This window comes from Marmota flaviventris, chromosome 13 (assembly GCF_047511675.1).
Source record: "Marmota flaviventris isolate mMarFla1 chromosome 13, mMarFla1.hap1, whole genome shotgun sequence".
NCBI classification, from domain to species: domain Eukaryota; kingdom Metazoa; phylum Chordata; class Mammalia; order Rodentia; family Sciuridae; genus Marmota; species Marmota flaviventris.
The window spans coordinates 69,824,374-69,849,192 of NC_092510.1; the positions used below are offsets into that span (position 1 = coordinate 69,824,374).

General features: G+C 37.6%; 1 protein-coding gene, 1 non-coding gene and 1 pseudogene across 3 annotated transcripts in view; 1 reads left to right on the forward strand and 2 right to left on the reverse strand.

The window, feature by feature from the left end:
* Positions 1–24,819, reverse strand: part of Zbtb5 (zinc finger and BTB domain containing 5) — a 32,507-nt gene that overhangs the window by 6,293 nt on the left and 1,395 nt on the right. The gene's annotated exons all lie outside the window — the stretch shown is intronic.
* On the reverse strand, positions 6,424–6,558 carry LOC114089325 (small nucleolar RNA SNORA70). The gene has a single exon (XR_003582151.2). It is a non-coding gene; the product is annotated as a small nucleolar RNA SNORA70 (small nucleolar RNA).
* Positions 9,654–18,794, forward strand: LOC114089122 (adaptin ear-binding coat-associated protein 1 pseudogene; annotated as a pseudogene).

A 24,819-nucleotide genomic window follows, 5' to 3' on the forward strand; every position in this document is an offset into this window, starting at 1 on the left:
TAAACCTATACATAAATTTTAAAAAACAAATGGGAAAGGAAAACAAGATAAACAATCTTGGTCCAAAGCCAGTTTTTCAGAGTCTACTTTGAACTACAGAGTCTGTACTAAACTCACTGTTCTGACTACTTAAAATATCACATATATCTCTATAGCTTTCCAATGCTGTGTTTAGAAGCATTAAATGTTAGGCTGGGGTTGTGGCTCAGTTGTAGAGTGCTGCTTGCCTAGCATGCATGAGGCACTGGGTTCGATCCTAGGCACCACATTAAAAAAATAATAATAAAATGAAGGTATTGTATCCATCTGAAACTAAAAAATTTAAAAAGAAGACATTAAATGTCTGTATGTTTTTATCTTCTGGACTCATTAGAAATAAGAACTTCCTATTTTCATCTGAGAAACTACTACATCTCCTAGGAACTTTGTGACTGCTGGTTCAAAGTCCCCTACCCTTGACTTGGGATAATCTCTTATTATGTGGTTAAAATACCAGGCCAGTAACTCTCAAAAGGCATTCCTTGGTGCCTTCTGCCCACAGGCTCTTCAGCTGAAGAAGCCACAGAGCTAAAAGCTGTTTCACCCTCTCCAGAGAATCAATCTGTGGCTTCTGGGATGGGATTTGGCTGAATATGGCTAAGCCTCAGGACACAAATAGCTAATGCACCTAAGTTAATAGAGAGAAAATGATCGGATTCAGTTCCTTAAGGGAAACAGGCAACTCTAATATAAAGAATTACAAGTGCTATGATAGGGGAACAACAGGAGACAAGGAAGGGGCTCTTGCCTCTCGCAGTGGTGGCCTGCTGGGGAAAGTAAGCATTCCAGTCTCCTGCAGGGCCTGGGGAATTGAACCTGTACTCAGGGCACTAAGTGACCACTGAGGCTGGATCAGCACTACACTGAAAGCTAAAGTTTTAAATTAAAGTTTGCATTCAAATGATGGGATACCCTCTGACCTTTTCAGCTAGAAGACTAGAAGCCAGACTCATACCACCCAAGAAGTAGCCTGGAGATTCTTCTCTGGAGAACCTGATATTTGGAAGCCCCTCCGATACAACAATTGGGACTCCATCTAGTTTCCACATTATGAAGCCCATCTGTCCCTACTCAGATTCCAACCATAGTCAGTGCTTCACTCTTAAACATGAACATTTAGGAGGAACATAAACTGGAAGAAAAAACAAAAGACAAAGCAGCAAACAAATGGGGACAGGGAAGCATTTGGAAGAATCAGAAGCAATGCAAGAAAAAGCAAAGAAGACTCAGTGGGGAAAACACCTATAATTAACATCATCAGAAAGAAAGAACAGTACATCCATGAAATAATGTACTTTTAAATTTTTTTAAAAGAAGAAATTAAAAATAGCAAAAAGTTGTGTGTGTTTGTACCAGGGATTGAGCCCAAAGATGCATAACCACTGAGCCACATCCTAGCCCTCTTTTATTTTTTATTTTGAGACAGGGTTTTGCTAAGTTACTGAGGCTGGCTTCGAACCTGTAATCCTCTTCCTGAGCCACTGGGATTATAGGCGTGTACCACCATGCCCAGCATGAAAAGTTTTTTCAAAAAGTTAATGGAAGAGCTGAAAGAGAATGATTGAGGAACTCTCAAAGACATAACAAAGGAGAAATAAAAGTGAATGGAGTTTTAAAAAAAGAATTAAGTAATGAGGTCCAACTCTGACTATAAGAAAGACAAAAGACAGAAAGAGAAAAATAATTTAAGAAATATCAGGACAAATTTTAGAACCGAAGAATTTTCTTATGAAGACTAAATGAGCCCCTAAATGCTCAACGATATGAATGAAGAAACAAATGACTACACCAGGCTCATTACCACGATATTTTACAACATCTGAGATTTAAAGATCCTGAGTTGGGGGCAGGTGACAAAGAATCAGGAATAAAATTGACATTTAGGCTTTTTCAAAGCAATGTTGAAAACTAGAAGATATTTCCTTCAAAATTCTCCAAGAAAATTATTTCTAATTTAGAATTCCACATCCTACCAATCAATTATGAGGGTAAACCAAGGCATTTTCAGACAAGCAAGAACTGAAAATGCAAGGTTTTACTTCCCTCATCTTCTGTCTCAAGAAGCTTCTAAAGCCGTAAAGTTGAGAATAAATCAGGGAAAGATCAAGGAACAACATAGAAAACAGAATACCCACCACAGAAGACAGGCAAAGAGAATTTTAGATGGTGATAAAGCTTGAGATGACAACTAGGCAGTGGGCCAAGAACAACCAGTTCAGACTAGAATAGAGGAAGAAGGAGTAGCCAAGAAGAAAATCTCTAAGGGTTTTTTTAAAAAAAAGGAATGGATAGATCACCTGATGTGGATGAGAATGGGAAGCCTTTAGCAGTTTCATCAAAGTGTAAAAATACATTCTTAAAGAAACAAGAAAATTTTTAAATGAGGCAATGATTAGCCCCAGGAAAAATAAGAGGTTGTTTAGTTGTAGCATACCAAGTGGTTCATTTGCGGACAAGATTTACATAGTCATAACATGGGATATTAGGAGTAAGGGGAGGCAAATTCACATGGGAAGTGGGGTAGGAGACATGGAAGAAAAGGCAGCAATTAAAAAAAATAACTATAAGCCTTATGGAACTATGTGGGTTTTAAAATATAAATATATATATTTAAGATTAAATTTTTAAAAACATTTTTTAATTTTTTATTTTTTTGGCACTGGGGATTGAACCCAGGGTATTTAACCACTAAGTTATATTCCCAGAACTTTCCCTTTTTATTTTAAGAAAGACTCTCTTGTTAAGTTGCTGAGAGTTAAATTGCTGAGATTAGCTTTGAACTTGTGATCCTCCTGCCTCAGACTCCTGAATTGCTGGGATTACAGGCATGTACCATAGCACCCGGCTTAGATCCTAACATTCTAAAGCTATATACCCTGATATTTTTGCAAATCTCCAAATTCACAAATACTATTATGGCATTTCACAAAAATTGCTAGAGGTAGAGGCCAACATGGATACACGGCTTACCAGGCTCAACCACTTGTTCAGGCCAAAGTTGTTCAGGATCCTGGGAAATAAATGAAATGGAAAACTCTAAATTCACCAAAACCAAGGGTCTACTATGGCAACTGAGAATAATATGCCATTTTGCTGGCATTATACCTGGAAATAAATATTGGAATGATGTATCCAAGCAGTAGCCACATGTTGGCCATATTCTTTTACTTTTTTTTTTTTTTTTAACTTTTGATGACTTTTCAACAACAAAATATATCACCTGAACACACTTTCCCAATGAAGATGTCTGCTGTTTACTATCAGATGTGGGAGAGCTAGACAGACAAGGAGGCAGCCACTGCCACATACCTACTTGCTTTGCCAAGATTTCCTGCTGACAGCAAAGAGCCAACAGTGGTGGGCAGCAGCAGATACCATACTGGACCCCTGCCCAACTCACTCAGGGACCAAGAGCTCAAGATTTTGAGGAGATTAAACAAAAATGTAATTACAGCTCACAGGTATGGTAGCCTCTACCTTCCAAAGTAAACTCATATACTAGTAAGTGCCAAATTCAAAAAGTGACCACTTTGTAGCAATAACAAGGGAGAAACATTCTGGTTTGAAACAACAGGGAGTTGTTGCAGAAGCTGTACAAGCCCCAGAGTTGCACTAAGAAACTAGAGACCATGTAAAACTGGGCCCTATCAGAAAAGCAGCAGACATTCAGCTTATTGTTTCTCTCCTAGAGAGAACAGAGTTGGCAATGTTGCAGCAGCAGTGTGGGTGACAGTATTGGAGGTAAGTGGTGGAAGTAATAATAAAAGATAGTTCAGTTACTCAAGTCCTCTACATTCCTGCAGTTATTAAGCTAAGTACTTTTTATTTACAATCTTCAAAACAACCCTGCCAGGTAAGATTTGCTACTTCCCAACTAAACAGCATTTCAACCCAAAATTTTAATTTTAAAGAATGTAATATTCTTTTCAATGTTTTTCTTTTGCAATAAACAGAAGTTATGAGAAAAAAATAGCTTACTTTTAATATGTCAATTAAATCTTGAGTATAAGAAGAAACCACCTCCCTTTTCCCCAAAAGGTCATTCACTAAAATATTCAGTCCCTACTTTCTATAGAACAAGCATAAATAGCAAAAAGAAATTATGGTCACAGAAGCAGCACTTTGAGGGAATTGTCCAAAGGCCCAGAGACTTTTGAGGAGAGGCTACTGAGGTAGCTAAAATGACCCCAACAAAGACAGAAGTTTAAGTAATATAAGAAGATGGGTAAACAGTGCATATAATCTTTTAACTTTCCATAAGCCCTACACTCAAACCTCCATATAATTCTTGAGATCAACAAATGTTCCTCCAGGCTCTTCTCAAAATACTTTAGGGCTGCTGGGGACTCCTGTTATGCCTTGCTAGCAGGTCATCTTTAGGGCAATAAAGAAGATTCAAGATTCCTGCTCTCCAGGGGCTCTGGAAGTTCTGAATGGTAACAAGAGATGATCAAAACTTGAAAAGACACCTGTCTTTTACTTACATCCGTGTACAATTATCTTTTGGAGATACTCCAAACTAAGTTTTCTTCAATAGCCACCTACTTTCATCCCAATATAATCATTAAATTTATGATCGTTTGGATTGGCAAGAAAATCAAATCCACCAAGATCAAAGTTAATCAGAGCCAAAAAAAATTGCACCAATTATTCAACTGTCCCTCTCCAATATCAAGTGTGTCAGAAAGCATCTCAGTATAAATCAGAATTCTCAATTAAGTTACAATGAACTTAAGCTAATTTAAACAGAAAGAGATTTGTGATTAGATATTAGGACAATCACAAAATCTCTAAAAGGACATGAAAACTATACTTGGATGCCCCAAAGCCAGAAAGGAATACCCAAAGACATCTAGGAACCATTCTAGAGAAAGCACTACTGCCACTGTCCATTCTATCACATGTTGCTTTGCAAGTCCCTTGCTCTAGCTTACTACTCAGAAGAGTACCTGCCATTGTTGCCTTCTAGACCAGAAATGTCCAATAGAAATTTTATGATGATAGAAATGTTCTGTTGTTATGCTGTATACTAGTTACATAGCTACTGAGCTCTTGAATGTAGCTAGTGAGACAAAGGAGCTGAACTTTTTATTTCCATTAATTTTAATTAATTTAAATGGTTACAGTTTTGAACAGAGTAGTCTAAATGCTCAATACTGTCCATGGCTCACATCTGCATCCCAACTCCACTCAGATATATATGCAGAACCAAGGGAATCTAGTTCTTATAGTGTACTGTAGTAACTATGATTCTACCTTAGGAAACAGGGACTCACAATTTGCAGGCTAACCAAATGTAACCCCGAATGAAAGATTTTCAAAAGATTCTGGGCAGCTGCAAATGATACACACACACTATGATATCCCTCTGAAAACTAGAGCTCCTCCAAGTATATGTAATGTGCAGGTGACTTTGGAAATGCCTAGTTTTACTGGGTAAGAGGTGATTGTTCCAGAAGTGAAGGAATCAAAACAAGAAAAGGACAGAAGAGTTGATTTTTATACTGTGTAGATGTGCAGGCAATGTAAAAATTTTCAACTTGTCTTTTATTAAGCCCTGACTATGACTCTGCCTGGGGTGTGCTAAGAAATAGAGTGAATTTTAAACAGAATAGGGACAAAACTCTAGGGAATGGAGAAGTGATTTTTAAAAATTGTTTGCCTATTTTTAGTAATGAACAATTACATTGGTTTCCTAGTTAGTGCTCAATAAAGTGACATCATAACAATAATTTTTTAAAAATTTATATGTCAGCATTTCACAAAAAAATAATTATTTTCAAAAAATGAATTGAGGGCTGGGGTTGTGGCTCAGTAGTAGAGCACTTGCCTAGCATGTGTGAGGCACTGGGTTTGATTCTCAGCATCACATATAAATAAATAAAATAAAGGTCCATTGACAACTGAAAAAAAAAAAAATATATATATATATATATATATATATTTTTTTTTTTTTTGGATACAATACAGGATATATTGGTGTGTGTGTGACTGAGAAGGAGACAGCACACTAGAAGCCCTCATGAATGCAGGGACCGCCACTTGTCCAGGGGACCACGATTGGGGATATATTTGACCCCACAGCCATCAGGAATGAGCTGCTTCTCAGTCACCATGTCTTCAAATTCATCAGCATTAAATTTGGTAAAGCCCTACTTCTTTGAGATGTGGATCTTCTGGCAGCCAGGGAACTTGAACTTGGCCCTGCGTAGGGCCTCAATCACATGTTCCTTGTTCTATAGCTTGGTGCGGATGGACATGATGACTTGGCCAATGTGAACCTTGGCCACTGTTCCCTGGGGTTTCCCAAAGGCACCCCACATACCTGTTTGGAGCCTAGATGAGGGACACCATGAGATCAGAAATATGAACATCTACTCAAAGTGCTGTCTCCAAGGTCCCTTAGGGCAACCCATATGAGAAACAGGCTGCATACACTACCGAGGAGGTTGCTGTTTACAGCCATTGCACACTGGGCCACCACAAGTAAAGGAACCCAGTTGGCTTAATTAGCTGCAGATGAAAAATATTTTTTAAAAAATGAATGACATGGTTTTGCATTTTGCATCAACAGAAGACAACTGGATTCTCATATTTGCTTCTGCAGTCAGATCACACAATACATGCCTCTGGAAAATATCTCTGGAAAACTCCTTTGTACATTGTTTTAAAAAGTAAGTTAAATTATTACTATGAAAAGTTCCGACCTTACAGATCCCTTGAAAAAGTCTGGGTGGGGGTAAGACAAGGGTCCCTGGTCCATACTTAGAGAACAGCTGATCAGTAAAATCTCTAACTATATTGGAAAGATGGGGGAATGAAGGATGTACATTAAAATGCATACAGAAAAACTGTCAGAATTAAAAGGAGAGGGCTGGGGATGTAGCTCAGTTAGTAGGGTGCTTGCCTTGCATGCCCAAGGCCCTGGGTTCAATCCCCAGCAACCCACCCCCCCCCCCCCACACACACACAGAACTTAAAAGGAGAAACCAAATTTGTCAAGAACAAAAGTCTCATCTGTAACCAAGGATCACTCAATAAATACTGCCTAAATTAAAAAATTAAGAATTAGCTCCATGCATATTATTTAACATGCATATGTAATACCCAAAGAATTAGCTAAGAGTTGAAAGTGATAAGTCATGAAGAAAAAAATAACAACAACAAAAAGCATTAGAAGCAGGAAGAATAAGTAAACCTGGTGTTTTGTCTTAACAAATCTTGTAGAACCTGACTCTTTAAGTAAACTACATATGCCTCAGCAAACTACATATACCTCTGATTTGGGGAAAAAAAAAAAACAAAAAGAACCTAAACAGACTATAACAACTCCAACAATTAGAAAAAGCTGTCAAATGATGATGCCCCCCCCCAAAAAAAAAACCCACATCAGTACCAAATAGTTCTATATGAAAATCCACCCACACACACTTTTTTGTGGTGAAGCTGGGGATCAAACCCAGAGCCTCATACATGCTAAGCAAGAACTTCACCACGGGGCCACATCCCCAGCCCTCTAAATGAAAATATCTATCAAATGCTATGGAAAAGAAAAATCTTTTATTATTGAAACCATTTCAGGATAAAAAGCTTCTCATGATGCAATACTGAAATAAACAGTGACTGTATAACCTACCAGGCAATGCAATTAAATAATTAATACTGACCAATTTTTCTGAATGGAGCAGTAAGGATTCATGCATAGTGAGGGACAATCCACTGCTGTGACTGCAATGACTGACTTTTAAGATAAGCTATTTAATATCTAGTAACACCAGCATAACTCAATAAGGTAAAAAGGGAGCCATGAGTTAAACCAAATGAGAAATGCAGCTAATGCACTAGTGTCGTTTTTAATATATGTTTTGGCCATCCCAAAGTGCCAAAAGTCAATATTCTAAGAATGCGTTGGAAATAGCAGTGTATTACCATGTTCCCAAAAGTGTTTCCAAAGATTATGAATATGAGGAAGGCTTATGATTCATGCTATTTTAGTTTAGATTCCCCAGAAGTAGACTGTGAGAGAAGGATTCAAGTCTAAGTGATATCAAGAGGTTCTCCCAGGAGAAACTGGGAGGGAGGAGCAAGAGAAGGAAGAAATAGCAGCCAAGCAAGGGTATAATTTCAGACAAAATCTAGCTTTAGCCTGATCTAACAAGGGAGCTCTGGAGTATTTAAAAATGTCTCTAAATTTGAGCTTATTCAAGGCAAAGGAACTGGTCTTTCATAGCCCTGCACCAGTCAGTCAACAGCCAAGAGACTTCTCAGGGGGATGTAAACTGCCAAGCCCTTACAGTAGTTGATGCCAGTCACCCAAAGGAAGTCCTTGAAAGAGTCACAGATATAAGCCATTAGAGGCAAAAGTTCAGAGAAGCTGTAGCAGGAGTGCACAGAACAGGTATCTGGCCAGATCCCAACAGTATCTGTAATGCACATTTGGTGCTACTAAAGAATAAAGTGATATGTAATCATATGGATCAATAGATGCTACAGTCCAATAGTAAATATATGTTACATAACATATTTTGCATTCCCAATCTCCAACCCCATCCCATAACCATTCTGTGAATAAGAAATCTCAATTCCAACAACAACAAAAATAATTCTTAATTCTTTTGATTCTAAGATACCACTGTTGTTAAGAGGCCCACTGTTAAAAGTTAGTAAATATTACTTTAACAAAAATCATTAACAAAATAAGTATCACTTTTTTCAATTAAGCTTTCTGGCAATATCACACATCACAAGAAATAAATCTATTTAGGTATAAAATACAGCTAGCTGTAGTTATGATAATCTGTCAGTTAAGGCTTATAATCAACAGAACCCAACTCTGGCTTTCTTGAATGATAATTAGAAGGCTCTCTGAAGACTCAAAGATTTAGTTAGAAAGCTGAAGAACCAGACTCAGAAATGAACAGCAGCCAAAGGAATTTTGAAAAGACTAGAACACAAAACCCACAGTCCCAAGAGCCCCATGAATCTCCTTTAAGTACTATCCCTATAATAAATGGCCTCCAACACTTCTTTAAATAATGACATCATCTGTTCAAGATTCAAAGTTCCTGTATGATATGTCAAGATCATTGTATTGTCTTGAGCAACTAATAAATAAATAAATAAATTAATTAATTAAAAAAAAAAAAAAGATTCAAAGTTCCAGGGAGAGCTCCTACAGGGTGAACTTATAAACTCACCACCCTGCTGGGGAGCAAGGAAGAAGGGCCTTTCTGTTTTTACATATGTATGCTGGTTACTGCCTTAACCATCTAATAAAACTATGCATTGAGGAGTCAATACAATTAATTAGCAAAAACCAAAAAGGCAATGAAGAAGGGAGAACCAATGCCAGAGAGCTAAAAAGTGATACTATATGATATACGAGGCAACAAAACAATCTGGTCAACAAAAGGACAACCCAAGAACTAGCATACAGCATAGCTTAATTTATATTTCCTTTTCTTTCTTTCTTTCTTTTTTTTTTTTTTTTTTTTTTTTACAAAAACTAGTCATCTGAAATAAGGCAACATGTGTAGCAGAGTCTATTTGCCAAGGTAACATTCAGATCTCCCATTCTATATACTTTCTTACAATGTGACATTGATGCTGTTCTCATGGAGGTATGGGGGTTATATGGGTTCAATCCCCAGTATGGCAATAATAACTGAGGAGGGATAGACAGATATGGGATATATCGTCTCCCCTTAAAGTCAGGCATAGTCTCTGACTATGGCAAAAGTTACACCATGTGACTTGTGATCACTGCCATAAAAGGGGACACAATTTTTGCCTCATCTTTTTAGCTTATTCTTGGAACCTGGCCACATGCTGTCTTTGAGAAAGCCCAGCTGGAATTAACCTCAGTTCTTTCAAGATGATTTCAATCCCAGCCACTGCCTGATTATAACCACATGACAGACTAAGAGAGAATCACCTTGCCAATCCAGTCAACCCTAGAATTCTTAGAGATGATAAGCAATTTTTGTTGTTTTAAGCCAAGAAGTTCTGAGGTGATTTGTTACACAGCAATAAATACCCTGAATAATATGAAAGTTAATATTTTTTCCCCATAGATCAACATTCAAATACTATCTCCAAAGGACACACACATCTTTTGGTCTGTCTACTATGGCTTTGGAGAAAATCACTTCCTATCCATTCTTAAATAAGGCCCCAAGCCTGTAAGTTTAAAAGTGGACAGATGTCCAGGGAGGATGAACAACTTGCTACCCATTCCCATTGATTACTATGATTCTTTCAGAGCGACCCAAGCCAATTACAGTCCACCCTGGAGATTTTAGCTGGTACTCTCAAGAAAGAGATCTGTTTTCACCTAGATCACAAACTATGGGGGAGATTTAAATCTAGGATCGAGGGTGGCCATTTTTTTTTTCTATTTTTGAATGAAGCAAACACAAAAGAAAGCAGTAGCTGAAGATCATGTCCTGATGATATTAAGACCCTGAGATGTAGCCATGACTGAAGTTAATGTTACTGTAGGACTCAGTGTTTCATGAGGCAATGAATTCCCCTTTTACCTTAACCTAATATCTGAAGCTAGGTAATTTATAAAGAAAGTTAAGTTTGGGGCTGGGTTGTGGCTCAGCTGTAGAGCACTCGCCTACCACGTGCGAGGTCCTGGGTTGGATCCTCAGCACCACATAAAAATAAATAAATAAATAAAGATATTGTGTCCAACTAAAAAATAAATATTAAAAAAAAAAAAGAAAGTAAGTTTATTTAGCTCACATTTTTCAAGGCTGAAAGTTCAAACAGTGTGGTGCTGGTTGTGATAAGAGCCCTCCTAGGAAGGGAAATTGCATGGAAATGGAAGGAGACCCTCAGAGTTATACAAAAGTACATACAAGAGGAAGTGAGGGGAAAGGGAAAAATAATACAAGGGGGACAAATGAATGTCAGTAGAGGGGGCAGAGAGAGAAGAGGGGAGGGGAGGGGAGGGGAGGTGGGATAGTAGAGGATAGGAAAGGCAGCAGAACACAACAGACACTAGTATGGCAATATGTAAATCAATGGATGTGTAACTGATGTGATTCTGCAATCCGTATATGGGGTAAAAATGGGAGCTCATAACCCACTTGAATCAAAGTGTGAAATATGATATATCAAGAACTATGTAATGTTTTGAACAGCCAACAATAAAAAATTAAAAAAAAAAAAAAAAAAAAAGAGCCCTCCTAGCTATATCACCTCATGCTGGATGGCACAACAATGGCAGGAGCTTGCAGAAGGAAGAGCTCATACTGGGAGACAGAAAGTCAGAAAGCAGGGAGGGGCCAGAAATGATCTCCTACTGTGCTCCACCTCTTAAAGGTCCCACCACCTCTTATTATCACACTGGGGACCAAGTTTCCAACACTGAATCTTTGCAGAACACACTTAAACCATATCCAAACTACAGCACCAGGTTTGTTGGGTCTCTGCCACATAGTCAAATATAGGTTTAAATTATATTGCCCAGAAAAATCTAAATAAATAGTCTATAACCTTTTGGGATCTAGAAGGGCTATTTTAAAAATCCTGCTAGTTTGGGACATATAAAACTTACTACTCTGTATTAGGAAGGCTAAAGCAGGAGGACCACAAGTTCTGAGATCAGCCTGGGCAACTTAGGAAGGACCTGGGTCCTTATCCAGATTTAACTAACTATCTCTCTATCTATCCATATATTCATTTATGTCTTAGTAGAAAAGCCGGTTAACAGCATATTTAAAACTATTTGTTTTATACATTGACATACCACATGCTTTTCTATAATATACTTAGTTTATAAAGAAAAATATATTCATACTCACACATCAGGACCTGCAAAGTTGCTACCTACAGGAAGCACTTAACATTTTAAGAAATTCTTATCATTCAGTGTCTCCAATCTAGATACAACTGTACCAGAAAAATAACTAAAGAGAACTTTTCTGCTGGGCGTGGTGGTACACGCATGCCTATAATTCCAGTTGCTCAGGAGGCTGAGGCAGGAGGATTGCAGATTTGGAGCCAGCCTCGGCAACACAGGAAGGTGGTAAGTAACCTAATGAGACCCTGTCTCAAAATTAAAAAATAAAAAGGGCTGGGAATGTGGCTCAGTGGTTAAGTGCCCTTGGGTTCTATCGCTTGTACCAAAAAAATTTTTAAATAAAATAATAATAATAAATAAGAGAATTCTTTTTACATTTTATAGAGGAGATATAGATGAAAATAAATGTCAGAGAGCACAATCTAAGCAAAGTCCCACATGACAGGTTCCAAGAATCATCTCACTGAGTTCAGTCAACCCCCAGCATTCTTAGAAATAATAAATGATTTTTGTTGTTTTAAGCCATGAAGTTTTGAGGTGATTTGTTACATTGCAATAAGTAACTTGAATAATGTGAAACTTGTTAACCATTTCCCCACAAATCAATATTCAGATACTATCTTCAAAGGACACACACATCTTTTGGTCTACTCCGTCTTTAGGGACAACTGCTTCCTACCCATTCTAGTCTAGTTGGGGGTTTTGTTGTTGTTTGTTTTTATGGTACTGGAGATTGAACCCCAAAGGGCACTTAACCACTGAGTCACATCTCCAGCCTTTTTATTCTGAGACAGCATCTTGCTAAGTTGCTTAAAGACTAAGTTGCTGAGACTGGCTTTAAAATTGGGGTCTCAGCCTCCCAAGTTGCTAGGATTTCAAGTATGAGCCACCCTAGGCTAGGGTTTTGTTTTAATATTTATTTATTTATTTAGACAGTTTTAGGTGGACTCAATATCTTTATTTTATTTTTATGTGGTGCTGAGGATCAAACCCAGTCAGTGCCTCATGAATGCAAGGCAAGTACTCTACCACTGAGCTACAACCCCAGCCCTAGGCTAGGATTTTTGACAGGGCTCCACATCAGACTCAGAGGAGTCTTATAACATAGATCCACTGCTCTGATTTTACCAACAAAGTGGAAGTAGAGGAAGGCTGGGACTAGGGGTACACAAACGTGTCGAGGTTTATTCCCAGATACCAGATCTGATAGCATGATTAATGTCATTGTCTCTCCAGTTTTCTGTCAAGAATGGCTCAAGAAACTGGACAGACTAAGTCTATAAAACAGGAATCCCTCAGTAACTTACCAGTGAGCACAAGAGACAAAGGCAGGCTAGGGCTGGAAGCCTTTAGCATCACATTGCCACCTTGTTTTCTAGTTCAAAATCCCAGTGGATAAACTGACCTAAAACTTCATAACTCAGTTTGAGTGAGAAAAGGTATCAGTGCTCTACTTACATTTCTAGTGCAGATTCAAAATGCTTTTTTCATTAAAACAGTTTATTGAGGACTGTTTTCTCTCCCCTCTAATGACTGATACAAAGGTTGGTAAATTTTGGATAAATATAGATGAAATATAACATTAATCTAAACTAATTCTAAAATCATTCAAAAACCAGGAAGAAAAAGTCTCAAAATATCCAAAGTAAAAACTAAAGCCATGTATGGAAGATTTTCTCACAGGAAATCCCTCAAGTCTTTACCGTCTTTTGTTTTAAATAAACAAAATTCAAGTTTTTCTCATTGCCTGGTTTATGGTGAGCAATAATAGCAACTCTATAGCAAGGGCAAGGGGTAGCTGCTTACCTGAGATAACTGGAAGTAGCAAAAAAAAAAAAAAAAGAGCTTACTTACTAAGGACAAAAGAGGTTCCACAGCTTGGCACCACATCATGGAGGGGTTATGCAGCCCTCCAGATCTTAACAGTCCATAAAGTTACTCGTGTATTTAGTATATAAAAATTCATCCATCTAATGTTTTTAAGTACTTATGTTCAAGGTTAAGTCCTGTGGATCACAGATTTGTACCACACAGTAATAAGAAGCACAGGTGATTAGCAGAAATAACACATACACAAATAACCCTATTATGAAGTAGAAAGCATTAAGGGTAACAGGTGAAATGTAATCTGTGGTTTGGCAAAGGCAAAGGTTATCTCCAGTTTTACAGTGACACTGAAAATAGAGCTAGGTCTTCATTTGGATTTAGAAAAAATGAGATGTAAAGTACATTCTAGACACAGATAAAGATTGGAAGGATATTTGGTGAGGGGGAAGCAACGTGTCTAGTTTGGCTGGAAAGTAGGTAAGGCTAGAAAGTCACTAGATAGTGAATGTTCATTCAGTAATGAGCATTCAGTAATGTTAATGATTACTAATTTTAATTACCACAAGTCATCAGAAAGGTTAACTATGAGGCACCTAATTGTGAACTAAAGACTACCATCACTTTTCAAATGGTATTTGAAACCAAGCTCTGGGCACTAGCAATATTCAGAGAGGCCCTGTTTTTGATGTTTTTAAACAACTCTTCTTAATGTCTAGTTTAATAGAAGACTCCTGGGATATATCTATTCCTACATTTATATTGTGATGATACACTATTTTCATTTCACAAAATATATTCTTTTTTTTTTTTTTTTTTTTGGTACCAGGGATTGAACCCAAGGGTGCTTTACCACTGAGCTACATCCCTGGCCCTTTTTATTTTTTATTTTGAGACAAGGTCTCACTAAGTTACTTGGGTCTCACTAAGTTGCTGAGGTTGATCTAGAACTTGTGATCCTCCTGCCTCAGCCTCCCAGGTCACTGGGATTACAGGCATGTGCCACTTCAACTGGCCACTTTCTTATCTCTGGCACTAAAAGATGCTCCAGGCTTGCCACAAATTTTAATAATCACAGAATTAGCAGGGTTCTTGACTGCAGCAACAGAACTGATCTTATTTAATTAAACATAAAGGTATTTACTGTCTCAGGTGTAATGATACATGCCTGTGATCCCAATAATTCAGGAAGCTGAGACAGGAGGATAACACATTGGAGACCAGCCTCAGTTATTTTGCAAGACTCTGTATCAAACAGCTCAGGGGTAAAGCACCCCTGGATTCAATCCTCAGTACTGGGTTGTTGTGGGGGAAAGGAGAATGAAAGTCTACTGGTCTGATCATAGAACTGATGAGAAGGCCAGATACCCTAGCTTGAGCTAAGGTATCAGAATAACCTGGCTGGAATGCTGTCTCTAATGTCTGTGCTGAACACTGCCAGTACTACAACAATGACTCCATTGGCAATCTAGTCTCATCCTCTCTACATTATTATTATTAAGTCTCAATTCTCAAGTACATCTTCTTAAATAATATGTGATGTATACCCAAAGTAGTTGTGCTCATTCTGAAATACAACACTGCCTCAAGGAAAAGCACTTGTGCAATTTTTGAGTTATGAGCTGAACTAATTGCTTTCCTCATGGAATGACATTCTTATCTGAAAGAAGCAAGGATAAACTATGGTTATTCAGACACTAATATTTGGTAGGTACTTTTCTTGAAAGTGAATTAAGTAAATTTACCACTTAAAGGAAAACAACTTGTCTTTATTGCCAATGATAAAATTTGAGCTTTCAAGTGAAAATCAGAATTTTATAAAATTTACATGTGTTTGATAGCTTTCCAATGCTCAAATACTTGTGAGATCACTGGTGATAGGTCTTTTTAATACTGTATGATAGATGTGCCAATATTTGCAAGATCTAAGTAATTCAGTGACATGATAATAGAAGTGTAACAATATTAATACAAGTATGTATTTTAAAAAGTTCATTAGAAGTGTAAAACATTAATGTATTTTAATATAACAATATGAGCCAGGTGTAGTGATACATAGTCTGGTACATGCCTATAATCCCAGTGAGGCAGGAGGATCCTAAATTCAAGGCCAGCCTCAGCAATTTAGCAAGGCTCTAAGCAATTTAGTGAGATCTCGTCTCAAAATAAAAAGGGAAAATGGGTTGTGGGTGTAGCTCAGGGGATGTAGCTCATAGTAAAGTGCCCCTTGGTTCAATTCCCAGTACTCAAAAAGAAGTAAGTAAGTAAATAAATAAATAAATAAATAAATATCAATATGAAAATTCATAGATATGGTTTTAGATACCATGTTGCAACTAAGCACTTAAGAAAATACCATTTGTGGAGCCAGGCTTGGTGGTGCCCATATGTAATCCTAGACGCTGGGGAGGGTGAGGCAGGAAGATCATGATTTCAAAGCCAGCTTCAGCAACTTGGTGAGGCCCTGCATAACTTGATGAGACCCTGACTCACAATAAAAAATAAAAAAGGGCTGGGGATGTAGCTCAGTGGTTAAGTATTCCTGAGTCCAATCCCTGGTACTGCCTCCCTCAAAAAAAAAAGAAAATATTTCTTGTGGAGTTTATTCAAAAGGACATCCAAACTTATCTGAGAAAGTAATTATAATACTCCTCCCTTTTTCAAGTGCCTATGTTTGTGATCCTGGATTTTCCTGGTATACTTCAATCAAAAGATTATATTATTATAAAGTAATTGTAGGAGCAGATATGAGAACCTAGAAGTCTTCTATTAAGCTAGACATTAAAATGATTTGTAAAAAAAAAAAAAATAACATTTCTCTGAGCATTCCTAGTGTCCAGTCCTTGGTTTCAAATACTATCCTACAATAAAAAGTCTGGGCTTCTTGGAGAAATGGTTGATGGTAGAAATGGGCAGGAAATACACAAAATAAACCTACAGCATCTTGTATGTAGCGCCAGAAATTAAGAAAGTGCTTAAAAGCAAACAAATAAAAGAATGGCAATATGTGAAAGGGAGAAGCCAATAGGAGAAAGATCCCCACCATGGCCAAAAATAAATAAATGAAACAGTACTGAATTATAATCCAGATAATAAAATAAATATCCATGGGTCCATACTGATATAAATATTGATTAAATATATAAGTACATGAAAAGGAGACAAATTTCCCATGCAGAAGAATTCCAAACATTTTATAAAGATGCTTTGGCTTGCTTCCTGAGTACAGCATGGAAAGAGAAGGAAAAAGGAACTTCAGTGTGGAGAAATCTAATATTATCTTAGCCAGGTGAATAAGGGTGATAAGTAAGGTATGTTGATAGTATATATCACATGTTGATATGATGACAGTGACATTTTACCTCTGTATTCCCCACTCCCCATAACCCTAGTCTATTCATAAGAAAAACATCAGACAAACCCTAACTGAGGAACGGTCCATCAAATATTTGTCCAGTATTTTATCAAACTAATAAAAAATGAGGAAACTGTCAGGCCTATAATCCCAGCAACTTGGGAGGCTGAGGCAGAAAGATTACAAGTTCAAGGCCAGCCTCAAAAAAAGAAAGGAGGGGGGCTGGGGTTGTAGCTCAGTGGCAGAGCACTTGTCTCGCATACCTGAGGCACTGGGTTAGATCCTCAGCACCACATAAAAATAAATAAACAAAATAAAACTTAAAAAAAAAAGAAAGAAGAGGGGCTGGGAATGTAGCTCAGTGGTAGAGCATACCTGGGTTCAATTCCCTAGACCACACACACATAAAATAAAAAAAAGAAAGTAAGAGAAATTGTCACCCCAAGGGAAGCTTAAAGAAACAAGATGACAAAGTAACAATCCTTGATGAGGCACTAGAACAGAAAAAAAGATAGTGGGTAAAAATTAAGGAAATTTTAATAAAGAATGGACTCCAGTTAACAACAATGTATCAATAAGGGTTTTATTATTTATAACAAATGTACCACAGTAATGGAAGATGTTAAAAATAGGGAAACTGGGTATGGGTATAGGGGGAACTCTCTGTACTATCTTCACAATATTTCCATAAATCTATAAATTATAAAATAAATTTTAGGGCATAAATTTTAGGGCTGGGGGTTGTGGCTCAGCAGTAGAGCGCTTGCCTAGTGTGTGCAATGCCCTGGGTTCAATCCTCAGCACCCATTAATTATATAAAAATAAATAATTATATAAAAAGAAATAAATAAAACAAAGATATTGTGTCCAACTACAACTAAAAAATAAATATTAAAAAAATTTAAAAAATAATAAATAAATTTTAGCTGGGCACAGTGGCACACACCTATAATCCCAGCGGCTCAGGAGGATTATGAGTTCAAAGCCAGCCTCAGTAATGGCGAGGCCCTAAGCAACTTAGTGAGACTCTGTCTCTAAATAAAATAGAAAATAGGGCTGGGAATGTTGCTCAGTGATTGAGTGCCCTCGAGTTCAATCCCTAGTACCAAAAAATAAAAAATGCAATTTGCTTTACTAGTTTTTTTTCATTAAAATGTTATTTATATTCACATATAATGAGTTACTTTCAATGAATACTTAAGTTTTTTTCTCAGAGCGGAGCCAAGATTGCAACTAAGTTGGAGTATGAATCTGTGCTGTGTGTGAAGCCAGATGTCAGCGTCTATCAGATTCTGCCTGAGCCTACAACCATGGTTACAGGGCATCTGATTGGAAATTAGACCAACCTGACTGGACTGGTCCTCTCCAAATTACTTCAGAAAGGGAAGACTGCCTATTATCAAACTCAAAGACAAAGTTTCAGGAGAGCCCTTTACTCAAGTACTAGTAGAACACTATCCTGGTATTGCTGTGGAGACAGTGAGAGATTCTAGCCACTACTCTGAAATTTGGATCCAGGATGTTATTGGGCAAAGTGGCACTGGATTCACAGATTGGGGAAATGCCTTTGACTTTAATGTCTCCTTGCAAGATCACTTCAAGTGGGTAAAGCAGGAATCTGAGATTTCCAAAGAATCTCAGGAAATGGATAATCATCTCAAGTTGGATATAGGCTTCAGGGAAGGAGAGACTATCAAGTTGAGTATTGGGAACTTTCCAACTAAGAAAGGAGGTGCTTCTAAGACCAGGGACTGCAGGAGCTAGGTCATTTCCCCTCAAAAGAAGAAAAATGACCTCTAATCTGTTCTTTATTTTTTTTTTTCCTATCTTTTTTTAGAAAAGGGGGGGGGCACCGGAGATCGAACTCAGGGCCCCTAGACCATTGACCTACATCCCCAGCCCTATTTTGTATTTTATGTAGAGACAGGGTCTCACTGAGTTGCTTAGTGCCTTGCTTTTGCTGAGGCTGGCTTTGAACTCGCAGTCCTCCTGCCTCAGCCTCCCTAGCTGCTGGGATAACAGGTGTGGGCCACAGCATCTGGTTCCATCTTTTAAATTCTTGAATTTATTTCAGAATCATCTCATGATCCTTGTGTGCCTCTTTGTGAACCCCATTGAACAAGTTCAGGGGAGACAAAGCCTTGAAACTTTCTTTTCCATTAACCCCAGATTCTAAAAATGAACAGGCTAACCTCAGTATTTACAAATTCAGAATTTTGATAAGGGTAGGTTTGGAGAAAATTGGGTGTCCTGGGTCTCTTCTGTATAGCCTCCTTCAGGCTTGTCCTTTTCAACGAACACCCAATGCTAGGTGCAGCCCCACCACCCTCTTGTGTTTACATGTCTTTTCCTATGATAAGAGGATTGTATTGGTAGCACCACTACTGTTGTGTTTAATGAATAGTGGTTCTTTGACATCTTTCGATGTTTCTGGGATGAAGGAAGAAGTTGAAGGGGTTGTGCTTTCCAAGTTATATTCTACAGAAGTGTTTAATTTCTTGTAGCTCCATCTCATTGCTGCATTTGAAACACAGCATTAATTTATATTCACCCCTTTATTTGCTTTATTTGTGTTTTTTAACCTGATCTGTAAAACAGAGAGGCTGAAAGTACTTAACTCTCATTCAGTACCCACGCTGCCTTACTGCCTGGATATCTGACCCCTTTCCATAAATATTTCTTTTTCAATCCATCTCACTCTTCAATAGAAAGCTGCTATTACATATATTGTCATTTTTGAAGGAAGTTGGGAGAGTCAAAGCTTTACTCATAACAGGTTTTGTCTTAGACTTTGATACCCACCAGCTATGGTATCTTAAAAGCAAGTTGCTCTCCCATCACTTTCCTTTCCCTCTGCCCTGCCATTCCTTTTATAATGCTGTGAAGACAGCTCACCTCCTCAGATAAATCGCCACTACCTATTTTGCTTGTAAATAGGCAATTTTGAGAATTAAATGGGAGGATGTAATTTCTTCCCTTAGCACCTATTTGGATATGTAGATTCTGGATAAAGAGGGATCCTTATGTTTATTTTCAAAGTATATTGTTTCTCCTAGATTTTACTCTTAACCTCTTTCTAACTTTGGGTCCCTATTTTTCATTGCCTTCCTTTCTAGGCAGCTCTATTCTTACAGAGCCATGGCAGGACATTTAAAAATTCCAATAGAAAACACTAAAAAGAAAGTCTGTAGTGACTAACTATTGGGAACCTATTTTCTCAATCTTCCTCCATGTTGTGTTCCTTGTATTCTCAAGATGATAATATATTATGTATTTGAATTGCTGAAAAGTTGAAAATGAAGATATATATATATATATATATATATATATATATCCTTAAAGTACTTAACTCTCATTCAGTACCCACGTTATAGATATAGATATATATATATATATATATAGATATATATATATATATATATATCTTCATATGCTGTATTGATGCAATAATGGTAATTAAAAATATGGAAAAAGGAAAAAATTTTTCTCAATTTGATTTTTATGTATAAAGGAATTCTAAGGCCAAAAAGTTTGAAAACGACTGATGTAAGTTTCACATATATGGAAAAATTCATGTATATGAAACCTGATTCTTCAAAAATACAGGATGAATTCACCACGTATAATTCCCTTGTGTTATGTGGGTCACTCACAAGTATCCCTTCAACCTGTTACAAGTTTCACTGTCAAAAGTCCCTGTGCCATGTTGGTAATACTGTACTAGCACTTTGTGTTTCTATTAGCTGGATGATTAAAAAAGAGAATGGGAGGGCTGAATACCTACCAAGAGTCAGGTTCTAGAGTACTTCACACATATTATCTCTTAGGGATGACCGTTTACCTATACCTAGGACCAACATTATTACAATAAATGAAGAAGAGATAAGAACCCAGGTTTGACTACAAATTCTCACTCTGCTGTAATGGGAATAACCCTAACAAAATATGGGTCAGGTGGCTGATGAAAGAACACTCAGAGAAGAGACAGTATGCAGCCATGAGGATTAGGGAACTGGAGTAAAGGAACAGAGCTTGAAAGCAGAGTCAGAATCAAGGACTGAATGTGAGAATGAAAGAGAGGTGTGTAAAATGACAAACAAGAGAGTGAAAATTAGAGCAAAGATTCTGGAAGAGGTGCAGGGGAATTTTCTGACTTTCCCTTCTTTTACTCAAATTCTCTCTTATTGCTAATGCCACAGGCTACCACCACAGACCACACTGCTAAGCCTTCATCACTGCAAACAGATCTCAGTTTGGAAGGTAAGGAGGATGCAGGATGAACTCTGCCCCACTGCCCCTTGCCTTGGTTCCTCTCCAACCTTACATTTTACCAGGCTGGTGCCAACAAAAATCAGCAATCAGATCTTTGGGGAGAAGGAGAGGGTAATAGAATACCTTTCTGGCCGCAAGGTTACCTGTTAAAAGAGGAAAATTTTGGTCTACCAATAGAGTGCTGACTGAAAGACCAGCATACCCAAGGCAGTCAGCTACAGGACATTGTGAAAACACTACATTTAAACTTCCAAACAGTCAGGCACATTGGCACATGAAACTGGGGAGGGAGGCCTGAAGTAGGAGGATCACAAGTTCAGTGTTAGCCCTCAGCAACTTAGTAAGACCCTATCTGAATAGTAAAAATAAACAGATTGGAGATTTCGCTCAGTGGTTAAGCACCCCTAGGTTCAATCCCTGACAGAAAGAAGAGAAAAACAAAAAACAAAACAAAATGAACAACCCCCCCCCCAAAAGTCTACAGAAACCCATCATTAATGGCTCCTTTTAGCTGCATATTAAATATAAGACTACATTTTAATCTCCGTTTAAAAAAATCTAAATGTGGGGCTGGGGTTATGGCTCAGCGGTAGAGTGCTTGACTCACATGTGCAAGGCCCTGGTTTCGATCCTCAGCACCACATATAAATTAATTAATTAATTAATTAAGTTATTAAAAAAATAAAAATTAAATACAAATAAAAAAACCTAAATGTATTCTCCCTCTTACTTAGAAAATGTTTCCTGGGCTGGAATTGTGGCTCAGTGGTAAAGCGCTCGCCTGGCACATGCGAGGCCCTGGGTTCGATCCTCAGCTCCACATAAAAAATAAATAAATAAAATAAAGGTATTGTGTCCAACCACAACTAAAAAATAAATATTAAAAAAAAATGTTTCCTGCCACCCTTCCAGTTACCCCTTTTGAAACCGTTTCAGCAATTAAACAAAATAGTGTTCAATGTTTTTCACCCCTGACAGATCAAGAAACTTATTTCTTAATTTAAAAACAAACAGCTAAATTTTTATTAAGAAGAAAACCATGCCAGCGTATTGGAGACAATTATCACTTGTGCCTTACTAGTAGAAAAGATTTAAAAAATGGATTTAATACTTTTTTTTTTGACCAAGTTTACTTTTCAAAAGCAGCATATCCCTTCACTTCTGAATCATTTATCAAATCAATAGTGTTGGGCTGGATTTGTGGCTCAGTGGTAGAGAGCTTGCCTGGCACACGTGAGGCATTGGGTTTGATCCTCAGCACCACGTAAAAATAAATAAAATAAAGGTATTGTGTTCATCTACAACTAAAAAAAAATTTTTTAATCAATAGTGTTTAGTAAATGACAGTGGACCATCTATTCAAAATAAAATACAACAACCGGGCACAATGGGTAATCCCAGTGGCTTGGGAGGCTGGAGCAGGAGGATAGTGAGTTCAAAGCCAGCCTTGGCAAAAGCAAGGCACTAGCAACCCAAGTGAGATCTTGTCTCTAAATAAAATACAAAATAGGACTGGAGATGTAGCTCAGTGGCGGAGTGTCCTTGAGTTCAATCCCTGGTACCCCCCAAAAAAATTAATTAATTAGATACAATGTATGTGACTACATGTGTTTAGATTTTTATAGCATTTCTGGATTCCTGTCACATCTGAACCCCCAAACAGTGGTTTTTCTTTTTTCTTGTCCTCCTTCCTCATATTCTCTTCATAATAGAGACAAAAACAGGACTACAAAGGTAAAAGCCTTATATTTTTACAGGAAGATGACTGAGGGAATTTTAAACTAAAACTGACAAATTAAGAGTACTGAAAAATCAATTACATCATGTTAACAATATTATGTGCAGGAAAAAAAGATGGAGTAATTCATCCTAATCATTTTAAATATAAGAGTTGGAAACAGGGGGGGGACACGACAACACACAATGGCATATACCTGTAATGCCAGCTACTGCCTCAAGAGGCTGAGACAGGAGGTTCACAAGTTCAAGGCCAGTTTGGGCAATTTAGTGGGACCTGTCTCAAAATAATAAATAAATAAATAAAAAGGGTTTGGGAAATAGCTCGCTGGTAGACCACTCCTCAGTAACCCCCCCCCCCAAAAAAAAGAAAGAAAAAGAAAAACAGTGGTCTTTTAGTATATAAGAACTCACTCCATACTTAAGACAAAAGGTACAGTGTAGTGTTATATTTCATCCCACCTGCTATATAAACAAAAATTGGCTCTACTAGAAAACATCCATATTTGAGAAATGTTAAGTACAGTAAAACAAAAAATCATATGTTCAAAACTAACAGAGGAGTTAAGTATTTACAACTAATTTACGTTTTTAAAAAGTTGAAAGCTAACATGAATCAATACCTTGCATTCTCTTTTTCCCTTTCCAGGGGGAATAAGAAGCAGATTCAAGAATCTATGTCAGCAGGACAGTAAGTTTTGTCACTTTCACTGAACACAAGATATTTTTAAATCTCTAATATGATAAAATTAATGCTAAGTACATTAAAACTAAAACATTTACATGCATTTTGCCATTCAAGTGATTTTAAAAAAAATACTTCTACTTTTTGTGACAATCTGTCTCTTTTGAGAACACTAATCCTAAGTTTAGGAAAATACTCCACTATAAAATGCTTTTATTCCAAATCTCATCACTCATAGAATTTTGCTAGACACATCAATTAACCAAAATCCAGCTTGCCAGCACCCCCAGATAACCAAAAGTTAGGTTTTGACACAATTTTCAAGAGAAAAACAGCAAATCTCTAGAAAACAAATTGATCTCAGTATTTTCAAAGTCCTGGTCCCGTTATTCAGCAAAACTCAAGGACATAGAACAGATCTTCAGCCCATTAATCTTACCTGGCAAGTCACCAAGCTGACTGTGGTGGCCAGGTCAGTGTTCCCAAGTTTGCTGAGATTTCCAGAAGGGTTAAAGCAAATAGTGGAAGGCCTTCTTTAGGCTTAGGGGCTTTTCTTTAAAATTCTTTCTCCTCTTCCCTTCTGGACTTTTCCCCTCCAACTTTTTAGCTTACAGCCAAGCAAATTCACCACGGAAATCAGAAGACTTTAGCAAATGAAAAGCAAATTCTCCAAAAAAACAATGAGGCTCCAAGCCCACCTTTTAAGATTATCTAAGGCACAACATCCCATGAAGGGCAATAAATCACCAATGATGATTAAGGATGATATTATAAAGAGACAAATGAGAACGGTGGGAACAAGGGGTTAAGAGAATAATTCTATAAAATGAGTCTACTATGCTGCTCTCCCACAAGCTTTCTTTGCCAAAAAGCAATCTGCTTGTAGCCCTGCCTGGCCGGAGTGGACAGGAAATGTCACATTCCTCAGCAAACTGAGGCAGAGTGCCAAGGTCAGGTAGTAAGTGTAGGAATAAATGATCCAGTGAAAAGATGAGGGCTGAAAAGACAATGGGTTGCTAACAGTTACCTCCGGGATTACACTCCTGGGCCCAACAGGTTGCTAGAGATAGCCCCAGTGCTCCAGTTCCTTCCCAC